Below are 20,280 nucleotides of genomic sequence, written 5' to 3'. Positions count from 1 at the left end.
GTTTTAATTTCGTGAATGAAAAAAAAATTCTAGGAGAAGCGGATTTAAAAGTTTCCAATGTTGGGTAATATTTTAAAACTTCTGCTATATTATTCCATAACCGTGAACCGTAAATTGTAAAAGATCTTCTAAAATAATGTGTCTTTGCTCTTTGGATGTATAATGAATTACTTTGACTTAATCTGGTAGATCTATTGCTAATTTCATGAACATACTGAAAAAAAAACAACATCTAAATAATCGGGGGTTAGACGATGTAAAACTTTGAAGACAATAATGATGGTTCTATATACAAAATAGTCTGACAGAGGCATCCATCTAAGTTGCTGCATTATTTCTGTTGTTGGTGTATAAACATTTCTATTTAAAATGAAAGTACTGAAAGACGGGGTTGGTGGGTTGGTGACTGATTGATTGTAAATTGTTTAACGTCCTTCTCGGTAATTTTTCACTCATAAGGAGACGTCACCAAGACCGATGAAATACTTCCAAATTAGGCCTTTGCTCGGCGCTTACCGCCATTGAGCAGTGAGGGTTTTTTAGCGTGCCACACCTACTGTGACACGGGGCATCTGTTTCTAAGGTCATCTCCGAGGACTCGTGACATTCACACCTGATGCCGAGCGTTTGGCGATGGAACTGTCACTACCTGTTTTCACGACATAAGTCTGTCGAAGCTGGGATTCGAACCCCGACCTTCTGCAGGCAGGGCCAACGCTCTAACCTCTAAACCACCGCGGCGGTCAACAAGGGGAGGGTCATTTAGAGATTGATAGATATGTGTATTTTAACGTCTAAATTTAATTGAAAGTATCTATTCTTTCAATTGAAGGATGTTTTACCTCCTACTTCGCAGATGAAGGGGAATTCGTTCGTACAGGTATCGTCGTCCCAGTAACCGTTACCATTCCAGTTCAGTGTCCCACAATGCTGAGTTCCTTGGTTATCGTCGGGGTTGTTTGTGGACCAATTGGTGTACGGTACGTTCTCTCCCGTGGTGATTGACCGCCAGTTATCTTCGCCTCCTTGGTCAGTAACTCCAATCCATGTGGGTTCTTTCATATTAATGATGAAAAGTTTCAATACTAAAACCATTTATATTTACACTTTTCAGTGAAAGTTGAAGATAACGAACGGTGACCAATCTCATAAATCCTATATCACGGCTACCCATGTCCTAAATCATAATGTATCGGTTATGTAAGAAAATTCGTTTGGAGTGTTTCCGGTTATGAGTTAAAAGAGAACAACACGCCGCTTCGACAGGTAGGTAGATCTGAGTTTTTCTTATTTATAATAATTTAACCACTGTTGACGAAAATCGGGGAATGTAGTCAGCTGTAGAAATGATTAAAGTACACGAAATAACCACAATTACCCATATCTAAAGCGGCAAGACGATACGAGGTGATTTTCCGAGAGCAGAAGGAGGTTGAATTTGAAAATTTCTCACAACTCTCGATTGTCAGGGTCAATATCGGCTCAATCAGCTAACCAGTAGAAATAAGTTGACCACTCTACGGACGATTTGTGCAAGTTAAAATTAAAGTATTCTACTATTTTCATGTTGGTGTTTGTATTTTGCCAAAATGTCTATCCAAACGGGTCAGGTAATGCTTTAGGGGATAAGTTATGATTTAATGGATTGGATATGATTTAGAGGAAAAGTTGGTTAATACACACCCGCTGCATCTTTTGTTATTACAAAAGGGAAGCAACCTGTAGTGTCCAATTTTTTGGTATTTTCAATGATCTGGTTTATCAAGAAACCAATGTCATGCGACTAGGATTAAGTTTATATTACTCGGTACCGGAAACATTTGAAAACCATGCAAGTAGTATTTCATGTAACACTGCGTCTGTGTTTATTATGCAAACTTTTTGTGTGTGGAGAACACTGTTTGTCAATTACTTCTTAGACCCATTTTCTACAAAAAACACAGGCACCTGAAGTATGGATATTACTACCCTTCCCCTTTTATGATAATTTTTGTGGCAATAATTTCTCTTTTTAAACCACAGGCACTTGTTTCATACACGAGTCCCCCCTCCTTAATAATACCACAGGCACTTGTTTCATACATGAGTCCCCCCTCCTTAATAATACCACAGGCACTTGTTTCATACATCATGAGTCCCCTCCTTAATAAGGAGGGTGACTCATGATGTATGAAACAAGTACCTGTTGTATTATTAAGGAGGGGGGACTCATGTATGAAACAAGTGCCTGTGTTTTATACGTATTTTATTATACCGGTAGAAGGCCAATCTCTCAATCTCTAAAGCTTACAAAAAGCGTGAAACGATTACATGAAGCAAGAGAGGGATGAGATAGACCGGGAATTCACACATTTCAGAGAATTTATTGGAACCCCCCCCCCCAAATTATCAAAGGGGGGGGGGGGAGGTAGTAATATCCATACTTCAGGTGCCTGTGGAAAAAATACAAGTACTGATACTATATTAAAGGGTTTTTTTTACCGCTAACTTCAGCTGTTCCTATGCAAAGATTCATTGAGTGTTTTCATTTCCATCCCAATACAACATACACTATTTATTCTATTATTTTGTATTTTACAGATAGAAAGAACTCAGCACAGGTGTGAATATAAAGAATGCGACAAAGTTTACCAACAATTAAAAGGGGAAACGGACTTTGTATATGAAAATTCAACATAGCTTTATTGACATCGGTCACTTGTTTTGCTTTTGTTGTTTTTGTTTGGTATTTAACATTAAAGAGAGATTACTTGAGTATCATCTTCGCTAGCCAAGGGTTTTCGGTCCACTCCGCTCCGGAGCGGAGTGGACCGAAAACCCTTGGCTAGCGAAGATGCTTGAGTATGGTCTCTGGTTATACCTACTTCCGTTCAGGTTTATCAGCATTTTACAATCTGAGGGTTGTCCCTTCTTAAGCTCTCTTCTAAAACATTTCAAAGCAAACGTTACAGTAGGTAAGACACTTCACTTTGTATACACGGATGTTTCGAGTGATGCTTGTGTCAACATAATGTTTTATGGGCTGTTATTTCTTTGCATAGAAAAAACCGGTATCAAATTGCAGGTACCTTTCATAATAGCAGTTTAGAGAGAAAATGTTTGCTTTGTTTTATAGCAATGTTTTATGATTTTTGAGAAAGAAGTAGGTTTTGTAGGGCATCTACTCTCACAAGTATCTTAACGAATCTGATTTAGGGAAACATCAATTCTGGAAGAAATCTACCCCGTTTGGTTAATTTTCATTCAGTGGTTCTCATGTGGAATTTAGTCAACGGACAAAAGACGCCAAATGGTGACAACAACTAATTTGATATTATTGGTCAGATGACGAGTATTGACGTCGCGCACGCTGTTGGTGTCAAAAGGTATTTTATAGCATTACGTTAGCATTTACGCTGTTTTATATTAATAAAAATACTTTACTATACGAAAGTTACATATCATTTTGACGACAATTTTACATTCTATCCATTCGATATCAATACATCTGATTAAGATGCGAATTATTAAAATGTATTAGCTTGGATATTCTGATATTTACGTAAATATTGCATGTAGACAGGTAACGACGGTGTCGCACACACCTTACTAAAATGTTAATAGCTTTATTAAAACTAGTGATACAAACATAAAATTTTGCTGAATAATTAAGATGGTGATGTTGATAGTATAAGTTATTAAAATTATGATGTCACATAATCTGTACGCTGTAGACGCTGATTCACAATGCAAGAATGGAAGTGTAGATAAGCCTTAACGTTAGGAAAATAGACAATGTCCATGATACATTTTGTAAGTACATTTGGATATTGGAGAGAATTCTGAATTATTTATTCAAAATTTAAATTAATCTTTGGATAAGTGATTTTAATATGAAAATAACTATACTTAAGAAACGGTGAATATTGTATTATAGGTGTTTGATATGTGGATTATTCATTGCGGTTATGCTCATTAGATTATGTGTCACAACGTCTCAAGTTACAATTTGAAAATGGCTGTTAATAGAGGTTTTTTGGTTATATTGAGTTAACGGTCTGTATTAAATAAAAACGATTTTAGAAATAGGTTTTTATATTATTTTTAAATATATTTTTGAACAAAATTTTAACATGACATGTAGTTTATTGTAAAAGTTAAAATGGTATCGAATGTATAGCTATGTGTCACAGTGATAATTTGACGTTCAAAACGTCACAGATAATTAAGATATGTATTGAATTAAAGTAACTTAAGAATGCATTTTTAGTAATGTGCACCTTTTGAACATCATTTACGGAATGTGCAAATCAAAATTTCATCGTAACAAAAAATTTGAGTTGATTCTGTTAAAATTTGTTTGTTTTTGAGACAATCTACGGAGTCAACACTGAATGTCACACCTTGCCGTAATCGTATTATGTTAATTGAAATTGAATAACTGTTTCAAAATCAATCATCCGTAGAGATTGATATTAACAAAAATTAAGAAATGTTATGATTTTTAATGAATGTGTATCTCTTGAAAAAGTGTTTTCTTTAATTCAAAATATATGCAGTCTAATAATTACAAAATTCCAACAAAAAATAAATGTCAACACGTTTTGTCACAGACGTAAAAAGAAGACCGTTTTGACGTTACGATGAACATGTGCTTGTAATTGCATCTCAATACACGTATATCAAAAGATATATCGGTTTTATTTATAACTACACAATGTAGCATTATTGTGATACATTTAATACAATTATACAACATAATGTTATTTAACATTGAATTAAATCAAAGTACTGAAGGTACTGAAACGAGGTGACGTTTGGCAGTGAATGACATGGATTCTAATGCAAGATCGAATTAAATGAAGGATATAATATGTTGGATGGTATTATTTGTAATCCAGAAGCATATGTTATACCTTCAATTTGAGGTAATGAAATGTGTTAGCTGTTGAAACATTCTAAAACTGAGTAGCAAGCATAATTAAGCTATATGTGAGAATGAGGCCCATAGGCCACAATGCACATCTGACCTACCAAGGATGTGCTTAGTAGGAAGATTTTTAAAAATGTGGTCCCATCCAACCCCTTGGAGTCGTAACAAACTTGAATCTAGACTAACTAAGGATGCTTCCATATCAATATGTTTAATGATGCCTTTGCTGTTCTTGAGAAGATTTTTTTTTAAAAATCCTATATATTTCATTGTAAAGTATTGATCCCCAATACTTATCATTTCCATTAGTGGAACTCTTCAAATTAAAGGCGCGTAAAGTCGTGCTACTGGGACAACATACGTAAACATTACTTAGGCATACGTAATATAAATTATGGTATCGAATACATATTATAACCGACTGCAAACCACGACACTGATTAAAATTCTAAAGGCAAATTTAGGAATTGGTTATTCTTACAAGAAAACGGACGAACTTATTAAACTATGTGAATCATTAGCATAGGCGTAGCTTGGGTTCGAATATTACCGAGGCAGGGGGTCGGGGGGGGGAGGGGCGCAGCCCCCCTGAAGCTATCGACATTTTAACAACGTAAAAGGTGGGGGTTTTTTTTTTACCGAGGCAGCTGCCTCGGTTGCCTCAATGGAAGCTATGCCATTGATTAGATTTAATGATACTAAATCTGCCAAATCTGACCGATATCCGTGGCGGATTTAGAGGGGGCGCAGCTAAAATTTTCAAATTTAAGGTAAATCGCGGTATCTTGATTCTGAAAATGTACTAAATGATAATATAAGCAATAATTTCTTCTACTCCGGGAGAAATAAATGACAAAATCTTTTGATTTCTTGAATTACTTTATTGAGAGAACTTAATTTTTTCCAAAAAAAACCCTTAAAATTTGGGTCATTTTATCAATTTCACCGTATTAAAATGATGGTAAATAGTACACTAAATAGGAGAAATATTTCAAGCCCCATAAAATCTGTAAAATCCATGAGCTTCCGGGGGCTTCGCCCCCTGGACCCTGGACCCACTGCCTCTTAAAGTGCTGCCCCTGGATATAAAGTATCAATCGCAAGAAGAACTGAGAAGGGAAAAACCAATATGCACATCCAACACAAAAACTTTTCCTGTAATTAATGGGATTCATATGTTATTAAAATTATTCTGTCAGATTATGAAGACATTTTATTTTATCATACCATTTGGACAGGTTCATATGACATGGACTTTGTAATGGTTAATGTAACCCCCCCCCCCCTCCCTCTCTCTCTCATTTTCAAATATTTTAGAATAAGTTATATATTTGCCAAACTGCATTTTTTAAAGACGTTTATAACACTAATTAACACAACAAATGCGTTTCTAAACTGCATCTAAGCTTTTTTGAAAATTACACAAAATATTGATTGAATTAGGACAGAGAACATCGTTGTTTGGAATTTTTATAATAGGTGTAGTAAAGTTTAAAAAAACATGTAACATCCTTGAAAAATTAGTTTTAGAATATTTTTAAAATGCAGTTTGACCAATGGCTATTTTATTTAAAAGTACACCATGTACATTAACTTAAAAAGGGGGGGGGGGGGGTGCTATGAACGTTTCGTTTATGTCCCAGTAATCTCGCGAGACTTGTGCATTTTCTTACCAATGACGCACAAGAGTCATCAAAGCGCGATAACTCTAATGTGCTGGTAATGAGAAGTATTGTTGGCATACCCTACCCCTGGGGGTTATTACTTGAACATACTTGAATCAACACTATGATACGAAGGTTACATAAGTTACAGTGTTTTTTACTCTGTGGTTGTTGATGTTGAGATTTGTAAAAAAAAAAAAAAAATGTGACAAAATTTTCACTAATTCTTGGGTATTTCCGTTTAAAAGAGTTCATATGAACAAAATTGATTGTATTTCCCCTGCATAAACCGGTAAAGCAGACACATGAAGCAACTGATTTTGAATGCAAACATTTTTGGGCAAGTCCTCTGGGTTAAGATGTTCATGTGGACAGGCCTGTCTTGCATGCTGGTATAAAACATCACCTTTTTCGAGAACAAAATGAATATCATTCGCATCCCAATCTCCAAACAATGTTTGGTTAACTGCATTAAATGCAATGCACACAAGTGAATTTGCTACACATTGTTTACCTCTGCTATACTCTGAGAAAGTTTCTGACCCTTGATGAAAGTTGGCAGACACGCATTTCAAAATTATGGGATCTTTTCTTACATTGTGACTTTTTCTTTTTTTGACAGATTTTGGGCTCTCCCTTTGATGACTATCAAAATCATGATTTTTTTCTTTTTTTGCTACCCTTCATATCTGATGACGACAACAACTGTCAACTCTTGAAATAACTCATTCAATATTCTTGAGTCAAAGTTAAACCAGTCCAAGAAAATTTCCACTCTTGAAATATCAACTCTTGAAAACAAGTGTCAACTCTTGAGATAATTCATTCAACTCTTGAGATAAATCATATTTCGTGACAAAGAAATGTAAACTTGATTTCCAATATATTACTTCCAATGGAGTTCTTTTCTTGAATAACAAATATATTCACAAAAACATGTTCATTTATATTTCTTAATCAATGTTTACAGCTATCTGACTTGACCATGAAAGAGCGCGGGAAATGGCGCTCTGCCCTTTCGATCGAAGATTACATGTTTACACCCAGATTTAGTATTAAAATCTCAAAAAATGCGTCCAAAAGAAATATTTTGGTAAAATTGTACGAAATTAACACATTGGGTTTCAGATAATTATCTTGAGTTAATGCGTTGGCAAGAATATATCAGTTCTCTCAGGCAAGACGTTTTCTCCTTGTTGATAAACAGGATAGCGTGGCGCGTATGGATACAGAGAAATAGTGCAGAGTTTAATATTAAAATTCTAATTACACACAATTTCTGCCTGATAAATACAACAGATCACATACAAGGAAGACTTCTTGAATCTGACATAAAACAGAATTGATATATAACAGTTTAATAAAAATGGAACATAGTATCAATGTGAACTATTTTTTGATAGGCGATAAATCGGCTAATTAACATAATTTTCAGACATAAGAGGAGATAGCTGTTTACCCAGAATTCCTAGAGAAAAATAGACCATGTTTTCCCCGTCTATATGTGAAAATGCGAATGAATACAGAAGCAATGCAAATCGTTTCCTACAGTCCAATTCTGTTTTTCTAAGATCGTGGAATAAAATGTTGGCAAACGACAAATAATTTTGATCTTGTTTACAAACCTAAACACTAATTCGCGATTCCTTTTGATGTGTGGACTTTGTTTCATATCGAAGGGATAAAAATTGCGATTTCATAAATTCTTATTTAACTCGCTTATCGTAGAGGGTAAACATATGGATCCTATATCAATCTGAAAGTAAATTGTGACAGCTTTTACGTTGCATTAGCATATGTGACAACAAATTTCTTATATTGAAAATCAAAGTGATTTCGCAAATGGTAGTGATTAAAACAGGGCGCCATTGAAGCTGGGGTCTGACATACGAGGCTGACTTACGTGACCTCGAAAAATATATTTGTATTTAGATAAACTCAGAAAGTTTTATAATGCATTGGTTATGTATACAAGTACATTTTCGTGTTATATTTACATATTACAAGAGACACAATCACATGCACATTGACAGCTTCTGATCGGATACGAATGAGTAAAGAATAAATGAGGGGGTTGGGGGAGAGAAGGCAACAAACAAAATAATGAAGAATGTAGGTAAAGAGAAAACCATTAAAACACACACACACACACACAAAACTCCGCAAATGACAGTGGATCCAAACACCATTTCCTAATTCCAGGTACAAGTGCTAAACAACAAATGTAAATTTTTGTCTTAGAAAGGGGACTTCAAATAAATGTATGCATACATGTAACCTTGACACATTCTAGCAATATCATTGACATGTAAGAAAATAAAAGAGGACCTAATACAGATCCTTTGAGGGATTATAACATGCAAGTTTGAATTAAACATGTCTTTCTATGCAATATACCATTTCATTTCTGTTTAGATAACTTTAGAGCAGTTTTAGCAATTTATCACTAACTCTAAATGTGTAGCTTAATAAGAAGCCCCTTATGCCATGCATGATTAAATGCCTTTGACAAATCACCATAAACCATGTACATGTAGCAATGTTTCCTTTTAGCTTCTAAAAATTACATCCTAATTTCTCTGTTAACTTAGGAATGGACCGGGGGTAACTATTTTAAGGCCCACGAGATCAAGCTGCATGGACATTTTTCGTTCGTGCTAATCATATGAAATCGACAAGTGGGGAGCATCATTCAAGTCCGAAGCCGGAGTTGTTCGTGGAATATATTTTATTCAATGCCGGTGTTGTAGCATACATTTCCCCCCACATAGACTTTCCCCCCGGAAAAACGGGCCCGGGATAGAGATTCCCCGCGGAAAGATGGGACTGGCATAGAATTTCCCCCGAGGAAGAATTAACCCGGGCCCAATCTCCCTTGGAAAAACCGCCCCCGTATAGAATTTCCCCCTAAATGACAGTACGTCCCCCCCCCCCCCCCCTTACATTTTGGCTATGTATCTGTTTCCAGTTCTATTACTAGAATTCTCCTGCTTATGTAGACCCAGGAATTTTAAGCAGGGTCTTGTGTATCACAATCATTATCTTATGTTTTTTTTTTTCAAAAAGGTAATTATTCAAATCGTGTAATGGTATATCAAAGTTCATTCATACATCACAAGTCTTTGCTGTTATCTACCAGTATCTAACATCTGAAATAGTGAAGTTAGGAAGAAGTTAATGTCTTTTTAATTTAAAATTAATATTTGTTTCTTTCTGTAACTTTTTTTTTATAACATGTACCTCTTTATAGCAATAATAACAAATTTCATTGATTTTTATTTTCAATTGCATGGGTTTGCTTCATTCTATATTTATTCAAAAGCTTCTACATGAGAAGAAAAAGATTCCGGTCGATGAAATCCGGAAACAGGAGGGGGAAAATTCTATACCAGGGCGGTTTTTCCGCTCAGGGGGAAATTCTAATACTGACTTTGTACATATATAGAGGAAAACTATATGCTGGGGCGCTTTTTCACCCTTTGGGGGAAGATATATCCCGGGTCCGTTTTTCCGGGGGGGGGGGGGGAGTCTATGCTACAACACCGGCATGTAGCATCGTTTTTTCAAGGGGGGGGGGGGGGGGGGCAGCCGAAGAAGATTCGTATAAAGTTCTTGAAATAGCAAACCAAAAATAAGGGGGGGGGGGTAAGATCCTCATAAGCTAACACTGCCTTATATTTCCCCAGGCAATGAGGGTGGGGATTTATCCTTCAATACATGTCGTCACATCATGGCTTACACTCTTCTCACTCACTATACTACAATGACATATAGTGGGAAGAGAGAGATAGGGGGGGAGGCAGTCACCCAAAACATCTTCATTTGAATATAGAAATAACAGATATTGATCATTGTCATAAAAGGTCCCCCCTTTTTTTCTACGTCCCTGCATTGCCAAACAATCTTTTAGAATTCAAGGTTAACCAGAAAAATATATGTAATTGTGATTATTTTATCAATGTTGCAGATGTATTCTAAAAACGAAATGCAGAATGAAATTGCGGTTTTGGAGGATATATGCATGTATTCATCTCAAACTTTTACAGTGTAAGCGTTTGTGTTCACTTCATTGATGTGGTGTTTACACATATATACAAAACCCATCATGTATAGTATTAGAGTCAAGCGCTGAATTATGGATAGTAAATTTCACTTAGTCCGCATGCATGCAAGTAAGAATTAATTCATACCCAAATCCTCGTAGCATGCTTATATTCAACATTTTTTTTCTCTAAATTAACAGAAATCGTATATAGAAATAATATCTCTGTGTAACGGCGGTTGACGTGCTAGTTAATGGCGCATACATCTGTACCATATTACATAATTTTAACTATTCCTTTTTATTGTAGTCATTTCAGATTAATTTACAATTATTGCATGGCAAATTACTGAAAATCACAAGATGAACGAAAACATTTTGAAGAGTTCATTATGGACTTTTCTTTTAAAATACGTAGTATTGTGATGGTATATTCCTGTTGGTTTAAAACAGAACAGTTATGAAGATCACGGAGGAAATATAGACTAATTCTGATTAAGTCGCAAGTTTAGTTTAGCAATTATAATTTACCTAAGTATAATGTCTCAGGAAAAATATCTATTTCGTTTTATACTGCGTTCGCTTCATTTGTCATACTCCTGTCATATCAATTTTATATATATTTGTTTTCATCAAAACTTCTTGTAACGTAAATTATAACATATCGATGTTATTACGTTGCGTTTTAACGTCATTTTGACGTTACCAAAATTGACACCAAGAGCGTGCGCGACGTCAATCCGAATGTCAATTTTTGTTAGTTTATTAATTATTCTACCACGCTCAAAATTAACTAGTATTTTTATTACACATTAGATTCTGACATGTAATCAAAGTTTAGTCCAAGTCTCTGTGGCTGCAACAGCTTTGAGTCGTTTATTCTGTAACCATCATGTTGCCTGATGGGTTGTTCTCTGGCATGTCGATTTGGTGCATTCGGTAAATATATTTTTTTGGAGGCGATCTCTGTCTAATGGTCCCTGTGAAGTAGAGAAAACGTTATCATAATCACAAGACCATATCATGATAGCTTCCATGCTTATAAATTCACCCTAAAGAGTAAATTGACGAAAGATCGACACCTACATGTATATAGTGTATCACCCCCCCCCCACCCCCCCCCCCCCACCCCGGGAATCTGACTATGGCCCCTTAACCATTTTACTAGAAAATCAATAAATTTCTATATCCTAATATGAACTAATTCCTTATAGAATTTAACATTTTGTGTTCTGAATTTGAAGTAAAGGACTAGATCAGAAAATAAAAAATAACAACATATTCTGTGCAACATCATGTAGCGATTGGTGGACCGTTCTTGGCACACTGATTTTGTCTGCGGATAACTCCGTTTGCCTGATCGGGGTGTGGGGATCACGGCGGGTGTAGCCGATTGACGGGGGATGCTTACTCCTCCTATGCACCTAATCCCACCTCTGGTGTGTCCAGGGGTCCGTGTTTGCCCAACTCTTTATTTTGTATTGCTTATAGGAGTTATGAGATTGGTCACTGTTCGTTATCTTCACCTTTCATCAAGAAAGCATTAGTGTTACCTAAGTATTTGACAATTAAACGGCATGCATAAGTATTCGACATTTACATAATCCGTTAATTTTCTACATAGTCATAAATAAGTTGCTTATACACACCTTAGAATAATACACTCTATCTTCTTCAATTCTCTGCACCTACTATACATACAGTTGACATACTATCTGGGTCTATCTTTGGTTCCATAAGCAGCATCTTTATTTAGTTTTGGTGAATACGTTCCTGAATAAATATACATATACGAGTACAATGCATGTACATTGAAGAAAAATATCTAAAGCTTATATATATATATATATATATATATATATATATTGCATGGAAAAGAATAGAGGTGAATTCGCAAATCGAAAACAGTATCAATCTTTTTCTATCTAACACGACTAATATTTTTGAAATACCTTCGTTACAAATAAAAAAAAAACTTAATTTCAATAAATTCTTATTGCAGATCCAGAATCGTACATACTAATCTAAATTACGTCACGTAATACAAACTCATTCAGGTGCGTAATACTACTGTATCTATCAGCGGGGTGTGTATTAACCAAATTTTCCTCTAAATCATAACCAATCCATTAAATCATAACTTATCCCCTAAAGCATTACCTGACCCGTTTGGATAGACATTTTGGCAAAATACAAACACCAACATGAAAATAGTAGAATACTTTAATTTTAACTTGCACAAATCGTCCGTAGAGTGGTCAACTTATTTCTACTGGTTAGCTGATTGAGCCGATATTGACCCTGACAATCGAGAGTTGTGAGAAATTTTCAAAATTCAACCTCCTTCTGCTCTCGGAAAATCATCTCGTATCGTCTTGCCGCTTTAGATATGGGTAATTGTGGTTATTTCGTGTACTTTAATCATTTCTACAGCTGACTACATTCCCCGATTTTCGTCAACAGTGGTTAAATTATCATAAACAAGAAAAACTCAGATCTACCTACCTGTCGAAGCGGCGTGTTGTTCTCTTTTAACTCATAACCGGAAACACTCCAAACGAATTTTCTTGCATAACCGATACATTATGATTTAGGACATGGGTAGCCGTGTATATGGAATACAAAATAAAGAGTTGGACAAACACGGATCCCTAGTAATTCGCGCTAGAACATGAACAACCCTTATCCCCGTCTATACAATACACGACACGAGTTTTATGCGTGTTCCACGCAACGCGGTGGAACAAATTTGCCCCAAACACGGTGGACCTTTAAAATTGTCGGCACCTTTGAAGTCCTATTTTTCCGCGCGAGCTAGACATTGAAGTCCACGGAGGATCTCCGTGGATGTCACCGCGCATCTCCGTGGATGTCACCTGTACCTCCGTCGATGCCACCGTGTACCTCCGTGTGATAAAACAAAGAAATAATTTCCGAAATATTCACCCAAAAAACCTTTTCGCTTGGCCAGCATGCATGTCCCCACCCCATTAATTATTTAGAAATTAGCTATCAATCATTCAATTCTTGCAATTGTTGTTTAATGATACGTTGGTGTTTTCGGTACATATCCGTATGTAGACTTCCCTGCAGTCGTTCACATGTACATGTATATAGCTGACCTTAATCACATATTCCTAATTACAATGAAAACTTTACGTAAAAATAAACCATTGCTTATGGTACACATTTCTTTGAACTGCTATTTATCAAATTGAAATAACTGGCATGTGATTGTCGTTGTTCATGACCCTTCTTTTATTTGGTGAAATTGTGCTGCACGTGCCGTGAAACAATGTACCGACGAAGGGTAGGTATAACACATGTTTACATTGTGTATGAATTTCATTATGTACTCAACTGTGAAGCAATGTGAGCAAAGAATCAAATTTTTATCACCTAAACAAATAAATATTAAGAATATCTTTACTTTTAAAAAAAACCTTTAGAAAACTTCGTACTTTCATTAAGAAAATAATAAAATAAAATGTGCTCCCATACCTATAATGCCCATACATGTATTATTTATTAAATGTATATATAAAAGCCTTTTGTCTTTATATTTTTGTATACCATTACATAATGGTGATGAGATCCAATAAATTGAATTAAGTACTTGTAGTCTTGAAATATCACAAAGTATACAGTTGACAACGATTGAAATAAAAATACAGACGTTTTCTCGTTTATTCAGTAACTCAATAACTAATTGCGCGTCTTCTGAATGAAAGTTGTAAAACAAACGTACTAGGTTTTGGTCAATTATAACATAATACAGGGGTAAAATTCATCTAATATCCGCTAGCAATGGGTTTTGAGTCAACTGTGCCTTCGTGGACGAATAATCTCGGCTAGCGAAGATGGAAAAAAAAAGCCTAGTAAATAGTCCGCTTGCATTAACATGTATTATGAAGGTGAAATCGAAGAATTATCCAGTAAATCCAATGATGTTGCAGTATGTATAGCATGTATTTATTTTATTTTTGACTGAGAGGGAGATAGACAGCTAAGCACGTAACATCGTTTTAGAAGAAGGGGGCGGGGGCTCATTCATTAGTCCTAACCCGGACCAGCCGAAAAATTTAACATGTAAAGAAAACGAAATGGGAAATAAGAATGAAAGGGGATGAATAATTAATCAGAAAGAAATTATACTTTCAAGATTTATATTGAACGTATTAAACTTCCCGTATCTGCATACATTCATGAATATTATAATCAATGATTACCATTTGAATTCTCTCTCTCTCTCTCTCTCTCTCTCTCTCTCTCTCTCTCTCTCTCCTTCATTATCTAATGCATCTAAAGATTAAATTAAAGATTTTAATAATCGATAGCGTATATGAATAAAAGCAAATAATCGTGAAGTCATTTCTGCTTATATTGATATTAGTTGTTTTTTTTTCTTCATGAACTAGTTGCATTTGACACCGAGGATTTACATCCTTAAATATTGATTACAAGCACATAGAATCGGAGAGAGTGTACTTTGAAAACTTGAAAGTTAAGGATTTAACCGTGTAGCTTATAACGACCTACCCACTGCATGATTTAAGAAATTGAAGTCGGAAGGGGAAATTGAGACAGTTTCAGACTACTACGCCCCCCCCCCCCCCCCCCCCCCCCCCCCCCCCACACACACACACACTGTCACACACACACATGCTCCCAATTTATGGTTTACGTAATCGGACAATTTAAGCCATTTTTTTTATTTTATTGCTTGTCAAGAAATTTACACAACTTAACCGACAACATACCCCTTCTGATACATTGAAAAATATAAGTAATGTTAGCACGGGGTTCTATAAAGTTCAATCTGCAGTTTGGTCATACTTCGTCATTCAATAACTTATTCAAAATAAAAAAAAAAAATGTTTGTCGGGTTAGCGGTACTATGATGTATGACTATAACTATAACTTGTACGTTCCATGCAAATTCGAAGGGGTTTTCGCTTCAGTAGAACAATGGGGGTCAGCTAATCCGTGTATTTGAAATCAACAGAAGTGCTTAGCTTCTTGCGGAAAGTGTGAAATATATTGGGTCGGCGCAAGATACCCGTGATCTTAGACTAGATCTGATATCGCGCCGACCCAATATATTTCACACTTTTCATGAAAAGTCAAAACCCAGACTAGCTAACCGTAATTTAGTTATACTGTGACAAAGACCCTAGGAATTTGCATGGTATATACTTATCATACAAAAATCATTGCATTATCCAGACACTCCCGATGAACTTTTTTTTAATGAAAACCTCTATCAAAGTACATCGAACATAAGTCTCGGTCAAATGTAATTAACTCGGGATTTTAAAAATGAATCATTCGATGGTTTGTATTTTTGCTTCTATTAATTACGTAATAAATTAATTCCAATTTGTTAATCATCGGCAATGCTCTAATTTCTATATTGGATCAAGTTATATTTGTCAAGATGCATATCAACACAATATGATGAAAGTAATTAGGTTAAACAGCGCATTTGTCAGAGAGAGAGAGAGAGAGAGAGAGAGAGAGAGAGAGAGAGAGAGAACATCGGTAATTATTAAATATCCCTATCACATGTTGTACATGTATGTTTTTCATTTACTGAATATACTAATTCGCATTCAAAACAGGAATTGCCTGCAAGTATACATAATGAAGAAAGAAGACTAAAAGAAAAAAATTCAAAACCAGGTTTTCTTAAAACATAACATACAGTGTTTGGTATCGTTGGAATTGGCTCAAAATGCTGAAAAACAATATAAGTATCAGGGGGGAAAATATTGACATTTTTTTCTTTTCTTAAAATTCCACCCTTATCTTGATTATTTGGCCTGCGGCACATTTTCCCATCTCCCGCAAGGCGCCCGTGGCCAGAACAAAGCTCTTAGCAGCTGTGTGTATTCGCAAATAACACACACCGTGGAACACAGAGGACACGGTGTATCTCCGTGGATTTTCCACCGTGGTCTTTCCACGGTGGGGTGTATAAAACTCGTGTCGTGTACTGTACGTAGCTAGCCACGGGTGTCTCGTTATTTTTAATTATATTCCTTAGAGACATAGAGTGCTTTGTTTCTTGGCGATATACACACACACACACACACACACATACACACACACACACACACACACACACATATATATATATATATTATATTATATATATATAAACTATATTTAAATTATAAAATTATATTTTTCTTCGCTTTCTTTACATGTAGAAACCATCATTCTTTTAATTATTATAACTACAGTGTATAATTAAGACGCGCACTATCATTTTACACCCCGTTTTAAAACTTTGTGTATCTTTATGTCATAATTACTTAAGACGCCTTAGTGTAGGATATTCCTAAGACAGCTTTGATTTACATCCAAAGTTTGTCTAAAAATGACCATAAAATTTCCCTAGATTTCAGATATGTCCTAGGAACTTTTTGAAGAAAAATCTAAGGAATTTTTGTAAACATGGCTGTTGAGGCATCGTAGTGTACAAGAAGTGAATTCGCTATATACAGTTCCCAAAACATTTCATGTATACTTTATAGGATTAGGAGCTATAATGTATGCAGGCAACCGAACCAGAAGAAACACATTCTTTATTACATATACTAGTAAACACTTTTGTTACATTGTTTCATTGTTTACAATGTGAAAAAACCTAGACGAGAGATAAATGAGTACATGCAGGTTACATATAACTTGAAGGTTTGTGTTAATTCATGTAAACTTCCGGTGATTTTCAGGCTTAAATTATCAATATCAACCGTTAATGGTACATTCATAACTCCGTTTACCTGATCAGCATATGGGGCTCACGGCGGGTGACACCGGTCAACAGGGGATGCTTACTCCTCCTAGGCACCTGATCCCACATCTGGTGTGTCCAGGGGTCCGTGTTTGCCCAACTATATATTTTGTATTGCTTGTAGGAATTATGAGATTGATCACTGTTCGTTATCTTCACCTTGCATTCACGGATTTTTTTTTTTACGGATCCTTACGTATTCCACAAATCCGTAAAAGTAGACGGATTGTTACGATCTAGACACTTTAAAGAGCTATTTAAAAACGTCTTAAGAGTATTTACGAGCCATTTACGGTTTATTACGAGTTCTTGCGGTGCATTTACGGCAAACATTTACGATTTGTTCCGAGTGAACACGGATAAATACGAGCAATTTATGACATTTTGCGAGCTTTTTAGGGATTGTTACGAGTATATTACGGAAATTTACGATTTAGCTTAGCTTTTACTTGTAAATCACGACCTGTTAACGTGTTGATAACGTGCTGTTACGAATAGTTAGAAGTTAGGCTAGTTACGATTGTTTACGTTTTTGACTCAAAAGTGTTCGCAATTGGTTTTCTATCATCATTCGATAACTAGACTCCGGTCAAGATCGTAACGGCTACGTAGGGCTCGGTAGTGCTATGATCTTGAACGATGTGCTAGGCTAGCCCTACGTAGGAATAACAAGCGTTAATTCGTTAATTCATACAGTGCATTCAATAGATCTAGATATCTAGCCTAGCAGCTAAGCTAGCTGCTACGATCTTGAACGCAGCCCTGACATTCATGTGTAACTTCTTTAATGTCTTGATAACAACTGAAAGAAACTATCAGATTTTGCATCTTTCATACCTTTCCTTAATCGTAAATTTAAGTATGTACTCGTAAAGTAATCGTGTCTATACGTAAAGCGCTCGTAATGACTCTGAACAATCCGTAAAAGTGATTGTAGTCCGACGTGAATGCAATCGTAAATATTCCTTAGATATTCGTAATAATCCGTAAACAACTCGTAAACTATCCGTAACATATCGTAAACTAGCCGCAAAGATTCGTAAAAACCCTAAATTTTTACGAGTGTTTTACGGATTCTTACGAGCAGCTTACATGTTCTTGCGATCAGTTTATGATACTAAAGTCTTACGGATTGTTACAAGTTATTTACGGGTTATTTATGGAAAATGAAATCCGTGGACAATCGTGAATTTTTTTTGAATGTCAAAAAATTTGCCCCTACTTTCATGGATCCTTATGAGTGTGTGCGAGTTGTGACGAGTTATTAACGGATACTGACGAGTGATTTACGAATGCTTGCTATTAACTACGAGTCTGAGATCCGTAAGGACTCGTAAGAAAAATCGACGAGTGTGAAGGTGGTATTATGCAAAAACCGCATGGCTTCAATTTAAAAAATCTGCTCCACTTCACAAGTATTTTCGCCTCTGAAGTCTGTTTCGCTGTCTTGTTTCAACGCCCTCTGGATCAATAACTTGAAGCAACAATCGAACACTCTCCTGATTCACAGCAAAACCATTCTTGATATACTTCAAGTGTAACAGTTTATATCCTTGTAACTAACCTGATTTGTCAACTTCTTCCGTTATAAACATAGCCACAGCCAGAATATTCGAATAACCCTTGCGGCGAAACAAACCCATTTTTGCCAAAAGACGTCTCAAGCTTAGATACTAATCACGATCCCATTATAAAAAGCTAGTGACTGCAAAATTTCTTTGTGGTTAGATCCTAACTTGAAATAAAACTTCGCAAGCTCGTCAACTGTTTCTACGCCGTCCATATTTGTTGTTTGGTGAAATTATGTCATTCATACGGCTTAATTATGTCGTAATAGCGACTTACTATCTCGTAATGACGACTTATTATCTCGTTCGTATGGTTTAGGATCTCGTTATTATGACTTAGTATCGCGTTATTACGACTTAGTATCGCGTTATTACGACTTAGTATCGCGTTATTACGACTTAGTATCGCGTTATTACGACTTAGTATCGCGTTATTACGACTTAGTATCGCGTTATTACGACTTAGTGTTTCTCGTACGTACGAGTTATTACATGTATTTCGTTATTACAACTTATTATGTCATTCGTACGACTTATTATCTTGTAACTACAACTTATATCTCGTTATAACGACTTATTATGTCGTACGTACGACTGAGTATGTGTCGTTTATACGACTTATTATCTCGTAATTACGAATTATTTTGTCGTTCGTAGAACTTAGTATCTCGTTCGTACGACTTAGTATCTCGTACCTACGACATAGCAAAAAATTATATCAATTGGCAGCAATACGATTCCGTACGAAAGAAACTGGATGAAACTTTTCCTAATCATAAGAAACAAAAAGCGCTATTTCTTTTGTCTTGAAATTAATGCAAAGTCGCAAAGAAATTCGTCAATCAGCATTGATCGTGTTCTTCACGTCATCGACGACATACATACCCATAAGACCTATGGACATCCTATTTTTTCGTCGTCATTAATACTTTCTCTTTTTAGGTCACCTGAGCTGAAAGCCTCATTTGCAGGTGTGTGTATCAATTTGACCTCAGTTGACTGTGTGTATATCACAGTCCTCATTTGACGGTGTGTGTATCAATTTGACCTCAGTTGACTGTGTGTACATGTATATGAAAGTCCTCATTTGCAGGTGTGTGTATCAATTTGACCTCAGTTGACTGTGTGTATATCAAAGTCCTCATTTGCAGGTGCGTGTGTCAGTTTGACCTCAGTTGACTGTGTGTATATCAAAGTCCTCATTTGCAGTGTGTATATCAATTTGACCTCAGTTGACTGTGTGTATATCACAGTCCTCATTTGCAGGTGAATATGAACTGACCTCAGTTGAGTGT

General features: G+C 35.8%; 1 protein-coding gene and 1 long non-coding RNA gene across 2 annotated transcripts in view; one reads left to right on the top strand and one right to left on the bottom strand.

Moving 5' to 3' along the window:
• Nucleotides 1-20,280, top strand: part of LOC125673400 (E3 ubiquitin-protein ligase Midline-1-like) — a 51,195-nt gene that overhangs the window by 15,711 nt on the left and 15,204 nt on the right. The window lies entirely within an intron of this gene.
• Nucleotides 11,393-13,226, bottom strand: LOC125678030 (uncharacterized). The gene is made up of 3 exons (XR_007371375.2): nt 13,124-13,226; nt 12,268-12,391; nt 11,393-11,598 (listed from the first exon to the last, which is right to left on the bottom strand). It is a non-coding gene; the product is annotated as an uncharacterized LOC125678030 (long non-coding RNA).

This window comes from Ostrea edulis, chromosome 9 (assembly GCF_947568905.1).
Source record: "Ostrea edulis chromosome 9, xbOstEdul1.1, whole genome shotgun sequence".
NCBI lineage: Eukaryota > Metazoa > Mollusca > Bivalvia > Ostreida > Ostreidae > Ostrea > Ostrea edulis.
This window is presented reverse-complemented; position numbering and strand designations above follow the sequence as displayed.